The 7,516-nt window shown below is 41.2% G+C and overlaps 1 pseudogene; it reads left to right on the top strand.

The window, feature by feature from the left end:
- Window positions 1-226: 226 nt before the first annotated feature.
- On the top strand, window positions 227-1,443 carry LOC103587104 (annotated as a pseudogene).
- Window positions 1,444-7,516: the final 6,073 nt, after the last annotated feature.

Raw genomic sequence — 7,516 nt, 5'->3', positions numbered from 1 at the left:
TTCTTTTATTTTTCTTCTGTATTCTGGTATGACTCCTTAAGCTAACATTTTGGGTCATTGCTAAGTCAATATACAACAGTGTCTATGCTGTTTTTCACAATCTTTATTGTTTATTATGTCTTTTTTGCTTTAAACTCACTTTTTCCCCATTTCTGTCACTAAATCCAGAATCCAGTTTGATGAGGATCATCTGTCCTAGTTGTTTAGTGGGATGGCTCTCTTTCAGCCTACCAACACCTGTTAAAAGTACAGTATTCCATCAACACTGAAGAAAAAGGAGGTAAGCTACATGAACTTTTGGCATCAGAAGAATGATGAGTATTTTACTGAAATGCAGTTGAAAAAAAAAGAATGAGAGAGGAAAGAAGAGAGAGACAGGATTTTGTGGTTGAAAAGCTAGACAGTGATTCAGGGAATGCTGCAAGGAGCTCCATGGTGAATTGCTTTGGATCCATCAGAAGAAGTTGTGTGAGGAGCAGAAACTATAGACAGAATTTAATGACGAGCCGAAGAGGCAGAAACTGGTGAAATAGAAAGATGTTCTCAGCACTCTGGGAGGAAGACTGATTTTCCAAGGAAAAGCAAGATGCTCAAGATGCCAGGAGATGGAAAGAGCTGATAGAGAACACACCCCTGAGGCTGAGCACCCTAGTCACCAGCATCCAGGCACAAAGGCAGGTGGCACAGCAGCTAAAGGAAGAGAAGCCACACCTTGCAGAAAAGGCAATGCACAGGTAAACTCGAGAATGAGCAGGATAAGCTAAAGTAAAAGAAGACAAAGCAGGAAATCAGAATCTTTTTGCAGAAAGACCTCCAAGGAAAGGCAGAACACATTCAGCAGTAATACAGAAAAGAACAGGACTTGACCATGAAGTTCATGCAAAGGGCTGTTTAAGACTTAGAAGAAGAGGCTGATAAAAAGAAGCAACTGAGAGAAGGTGTGGGAAGAGCACTGAAGATATATTATGAATATGCAGCACAGCAACATGAGGAAGAGAAAGCTCAGAAGAAATAATTAGACAAAATAATACAGAAAGAGAAGGAAAAGAAGCCAACCAAGATGGACAGAGAGCTGAGACTTGAAGAGGGGGCAAGGAAACAACTTGTGAATGAGATTTATGTAAACAGGAAAAGTTCAAGTTCAAGAAAGATTGCAAAGAAAGGCAAAAGCACAGGAAGAAAGTGCTATAGAACAAGAAGGCATAAATGAAGGTCTTGAAGAACTTAGTGATTAAGAGAAGAATTTTGCAAGATGCTGCAGTTTAGCCCAGGAGTACAGGAGGTAACTGCAAGTGCAAATATTCTACCAGCAGCAAGCCCAGGAAGCAGAGAAGGAAAGAAGCACCAAGAGTCTGAAGTAGCATAGCAGCAAATGAGATTTGCCAGGACAAGATCCAGAAGGCACCACCCATCAAGTGTACTGGAAATATGCATCTCCTGTAGAAAGCATGCTTCCAGCAGTTTCCCAAACATCGATATATTTTTTTCTTAGTCTTTTAAAATGTTTAACTACAATATATTTGTGTGTTTCTTCTATTTAAAAAAAAAAAAAAAGCACAGTATTCTACACAACCTCTCCAATTTTATCACCACCTTTGCAGACCCACAAGCAGTCCAGCATTGTTTTTACTAGAAGGGAGATTCCTTCAAACTTGCAGATCTATCTCCTGGGCGATTGTAAGTTGGCAAACAGACAAAGAAAACATGCTTCACTATCCCAGGACACTGTTGATAACAGGCCGACCAGCTGCAATTCTGGAATTAATGGGTGGGGAGAAAAGCCACCAGATTCTTGGACTTCTCCCAGATCTTCAGACAAAGAGAGTTATCACCTGAGGGAAACAGTCTGGCTCAGCAAGTCAGGCCTCTTCTGGACAACTGTGCACCGTGGCAGCCCCTCCTAAGGCCATGGAGGTTACAGGCCTGGGCAGCTGGCTGACCTTCTCAAGCATCTGCAGTATTTTTGGATTTCACCCCAGGCTCTATCAGATGCAGTCTCTTGTCAGGTCTAGGGTTTTTCAGCTCCCCTATTCCAAGGTCTTACAAAGAAAATCACTTAGCTGCTCAGAGGCTGCCTCAGAAGCACTTGGAACGATGGTGTGTGGGTGAGACCCCTCCCCTTCCTGACCCATGGTTAGCTAACAATTCCCTCCCTTCCCCCATCCCAAACTTATACAAGCTGATCCCTCTGCCCAGTGGAGACCTTAAAAGGAGAAAGGGGCCAACCACCTGTACTTCTCCTACCATGTTTTCAGAATCCTTTGAAAACGATATTAGATTTTATGCAGTTTTATAGTTTTACTTTGTTTCCATAACATTAAAAGTTCTTTGAGAATAGCTACAGTACTTTATTTTTTCAATTCTTATCTCCACACTCTCCTTATCATGGAGTTCAGTTTGAGTTTAAAATTCAGTAAATGTCTTCAGTTCCCCAGAATTCATATTAGATCACTTTTACAGACAATTCCAAGGCATACCTGTAGGTGGGGCACATGACGTATTTCCTGTGCCTAAGAAGGCATGCTCCATCCGTGACTCTCAGGATTTCATATCTGAATTTTAATTGCTTGGCAAGTTTGGACAGGATCTATCCATTTGAAAGAGGTGGATACAAATCTCACTTAAGCCTTAAGAAATTTTTTTTATGGGTGAGGAAAAGAATGAGTAACTTCCCAGTCCCACACCTCACAGCATCAGCAAAGTGAAATGTTTATTTCAGAAAGTGAGAAACACAGATGTCAGGGAAAAGGAAACACACAAAAAAAAACTGCTTAAAAAAATAGGTTCTTCCTCCAAGAGATGATCATCTGGTGTAGTGATTTAAAATTCCACTCAGATGCTATTCACTAAATGCCGTTAAAAAAAAAGTCTGCCCCCATTCCTTCTCCAGGAAAGGCTGGGAAGCTTCTCTGCCATGCTCCATTGACCTTGGCTGTCCATTTTGTTCTACTGAAATGATCGGGTTATTTTCCCTAAAAGTAAATGCCTGAAGCCTGAAACTCTTTTAATAGATGCTGATAGATTAGATGAAACTGCTTACTATGACCACTATTCAAGGATCAAAAGTCAAAATTCACACTGGCTTTGTTAAAGTATAATCTGGTGCCTTGTTCAATCCAGCATGATGTTGGTTCATCTTTAATACTACCTTGGGAGGAAAGGAGAAGCATGAATCTAAGAGGAATTCTTCTTAATCACGGTTTTAGAAATTGCCTTCATTTGACACTGGAGAGGAACCCAGAAAACTTAAATGCATCTTTCATTTTGGAGGAAAAGATACTGTGACTCAGGTAAATGAGTATGCTTTGGATTACCTAACCAAGTAAACTGTATTTGATTTTGTAAAAGAAGCAACTTGTGAGAGACACACTGACCTACAGGCAGGAATGATATCCACCTGGTGTAGTTCTCCTGGTTAACCAGGATTCACAAGCACAAGTGAAACATGGTCCTTTCTACAGTGGTCTGCAACCTGGACTTGCCCAATGCATGAAATCAAACTCACTGGTAAAGACACTACTCAGGTAGCCATAACCATACAGCTGGAGTAAATGAGCATTTTTGGCTGGCCGAGCTAGGAAGAGACATTCCTGCTTTCACAGTTCCCATTGTGTAGTTGCCCACTGATTTGCCTTTTCTTGGAAAGTGGAGGACAGACTGGTGGTTGTGTTTGAGATCCTTAGGTTACAGGAAGAGTGCTAGAACCTAGCAGAACTTTCATTCATTCATTCATCCCAAGGAGGATTCTTGGGACATGATCAGAAGCTATAGACCTACTCAACAGACACTTAACAAGGCCAAAACATTTAAGGCTCACAAAGTATGGCATGGAATTTGGGAGAAGCCTGTTCTCTATGTTGCCAAACCAGCAGTACTGTGTGCTGACATCCTGATTGGAACATCTGGAGAAGTTTGGAAACAGAAAGAGATGGCTGTTTTCTTGGATGATTGGCAAGGATGGTGGTTCTTTTCCCCAGTCATCTTTGTGGACAGCTGATATGCATAATCAAGAGAGGAAATTACAGCGGATGCCATGCAGGGTCCAGAAAATGGCCTAATTATGCTCTGGGCAGACCTTTGGCCAATTCCTGACAATGAAAATCTTTCTTCTCTGAGTTAATAGGAAAAATAATACACTATTTGTTGAGAACCATACCTGTACCAGTCACTTGACATAGATTATTTCAATTTATCTTCACAGTAATTCTATGAAATGTTACTATTACTATCCCCATTTTATAGATGAGAAAATGAGGCCCAAAAAAGATGAGTACCCAAGGTCCCACAGGTAATAAGAGGTAGAATTAAGATTTAAATCCTGGGGCCGGCCCGGTGGCGCACTGCTACAGTGCGCCACTTGGGAGCGCAGCGGCGCTCCCGCCGAGGGTTCGGATCCCACATACAGACCGGCCGCTCACTGGCTGAGCGAGGTGCGGGAGCAACACCGAGGGTTGCGATCCCGTTGCCGGTCCCGGTCCGGTCCGGGCGCGACACTGAGGGTTGCGATCCGTTGCCGGTCACGAAAAAAGACAAAAAGGAAAAAAAAAAAAAAAGATTTAAATCCTGGCAGTTTGACCCCCAAAGCCTATGGCTATATCCACTATAATTGACTATTTCGCCAAGCAAAATCTTGCATTTATATGAATGGGTACCGAATAGAAGTGCTATCCTTGTTATGTCACGTAGTCAGAAAGCAAAACAAAACTGTATGTTACAGGAGCAAAAGTATAAGTAGCACAGAGAACAAGGCCATTAACTTTCTTTAAGGTGATTTAGGTACCTTGTCAAGGAGATACCTAAAGGAGATTAAGAAAATAAATGAGATGTTTATCTAGCAAATAGGACAGGGAAAGGGAGTCCAGGCAAAAGGGACGGCACGTGCAAGGGCCCAGCAGAGCTGACTAGCATGGCATGTCTGTGTAACTGGCAGCAGATTGGTTTAGCTAGAGTGTAAGCCATAGGTAAGGAAAGGAGGCTGGTCACAGCCTTGGCTGGAAATGAGGCAAGAGTCAGATCTGATCAGGTGGGGTTTTTGGTGTAATGTATTCTCAGAGGTTTGGAGGTTTGGAGGTTTCATCCTATAAATGATGTAAATCACTGAAAGATTCTAGGCTTGCGATGTATGTGTGCTGGTGGTGGCGACATAATTAGGTTGCCTGAAAATAGATATCCACTGTATTATTTTCCACAATAGGGTCGTTCCACTTAATTTTAACATAAAGCAGTTATGTTTCCGTCTCAGAGGAATTCCTGCAGCCAGGGGGCGTTAAGTGAAAGAAGCAAGTTACATTTAAAAGCCCCCACATTTCCTTCCAATTTACTAGATACAGAAATGGGTGCTGATCTCCTACAGCTACATTTATAATTTATACCTGATCTTCTACTACTACATTCCTTCTTCCACCTGATTTTCTGCAATTTACAACATCTCAGTTGTCTCCTTTTGTTCAGACTGCTGTCTATGGTACCATCAAAATGTAAATCTCAGTATTTGCATGTGCAATTTGAGGTTTCAATCAAGAGCTGACTGCCCTGGTGCAAATAAGTTGACAACCTTGGGAACCTTAACACTGACACCATACAGGGAGTTGTACTCTATTTACCACTAACAAGTCAATTTTGTTTGTTTCACACTAATAAATATATGCATACATAGATACATAGATGTATATACGTGTATGTATCTGTATACATATATACGTACATACACAGATATATACACACATTTATATTAATTTCATTTTAAACTTAATATTCTTACAAGTTAAAAGAAAATACTATCCTAATATTTTGAATTTTGTATTCATGGGTTAGCAATACCTAATTGACAAGGTTGTTATAAGGTTTAATGGATATAACATAAAATGTACTTAACACACCCAAACCAAAGCAGACATTTGCTCAAAGTGTCCGCCTTCCTCACTTCAAGAAGATTAGAAATAGACATAAGAAATTCCATACTGTATTTGTCTGGACAATGTCATGCAAAGGGTAGAAGTCTACCTCAAACTATCTTACATGCAAAAGGAATTTTTTTGGCTTTTGTAATGAGAAAGTTCAGAAATGGTTGGATCTAGGACCTGAATTGGATTCAGTCTGTTAGATCTCTCCTCCTTTTCTGTCTCCCTCCTCCTCTTTCATTTCTTCCTTCCCTCCAATCTTTCTTCATCACTGGCTGGATGCTCTGGAAGTTTCCCCCAGGAGTGGCAAGGACAGCTGCCAGCAGCTCTAGACTTAAACTTTACCAGCAAAGCAATCTTAAAATAGAACATTTTTTCCAATAGCTTCATCAAGAATGTCCTAAAAGGCTAGAATGACCTAAAAGCCATTGAAATCCTGAGAATCATTAGAAAATTATCATCACAACCTCTTTGTGTCAATGGGTGATTTCTGCCTAGAATACCGCATGGAATTCTGGTAAATTCAAATACGGAAAAAGAAGTAAGCCAACAAATGTTCAAACAAAAGCAATTACTCTAAAGGTATGAAGACTCCATCTGTACCGGGTCATAAAATAAAGATTTGACTCCAGCCTAGAAAAATTAGGACATCAAGCCTGCGCATCACAAGCCTTTGTGTTTGAAAACAAATTAGAAAAAAGGCTTCCTCTCCGTTGGCATTTCAGCCCTTTGGGAAAAAGACCTAGCAAATTGGTAGTGTTTTTTGAGAAGAAAGCATGTGCCCTCCTTCACGTGGACGCAGCCCTGTTCCAGAGACAGGGCTCGGCGAGGAGCATTGGGAGGACTTCAGCTCTTCGTTGTCCCCTTGCCCAGCCACCTCTGGAGAAGCACTAGCTGCATAAACATATGGAGCTGCTCTGGCTTAGAGGGCATACGACCCACCGTTCCTGCGTGCCCAGGCGAGTTAATGAATGTTAAGTGCAAACCGGGTTTGATTGCCAAAACCTTGATTATTAAAACTAGGTGAGTGTACGTTCTTATAAACATATGTAAGTTTTTCACAAATAAATTTCCACTTTTCACAACAGAGAGGAATAAACTTACAGAATATGTTATTGTGGTATAGTACATGCTAGTGTAGTATAAAGTTTAAAAAGAGCTGAGATTAATAAACTCAAGCAGCTGCAGAAGTATGTATCTAAGCCTTGGAGTTTGACATAAAAAAGGACTATTAAGTTTTCGTTTATGAACTGTAACTTCATAAACTCAACAAAAGTTGAGTGGAAGTCAGACAAAACTCACCCATAATGACAGATGGCATTACAGTAACCAGCTCCTTCCATAAATTCTTCCTTGGTATTGCCATCAGGACCATTCCTTCCACCCATGATATCTAAAGTGAGCTATTTATACCCTTGTAAGTATCTGAGAGGATTATCGGTGCTACACAGAAGGGGAAAGAGGTAATCCATGACTTGCAGGCGCTTGGGGCTAAGTGGAGGGAGGGGGAGGAGGAAGGGTGGGGGAGGGGAGAGCAAAGTGATGGCCCATTTCCTCTCTTGTTAACTGCAGTCACACATACAACCATCTGGTGGACTCTCCCACCCAAAATGCCA

Source organism: Galeopterus variegatus, unplaced genomic scaffold (genome assembly GCF_000696425.1).
Source record: "Galeopterus variegatus unplaced genomic scaffold, G_variegatus-3.0.2 Scaffold418, whole genome shotgun sequence".
Lineage (NCBI taxonomy): Eukaryota > Metazoa > Chordata > Mammalia > Dermoptera > Cynocephalidae > Galeopterus > Galeopterus variegatus.
The sequence above is the reverse complement of the archived record's forward strand: the minus strand, read 5'-3'. Positions and strand labels throughout refer to the sequence as shown.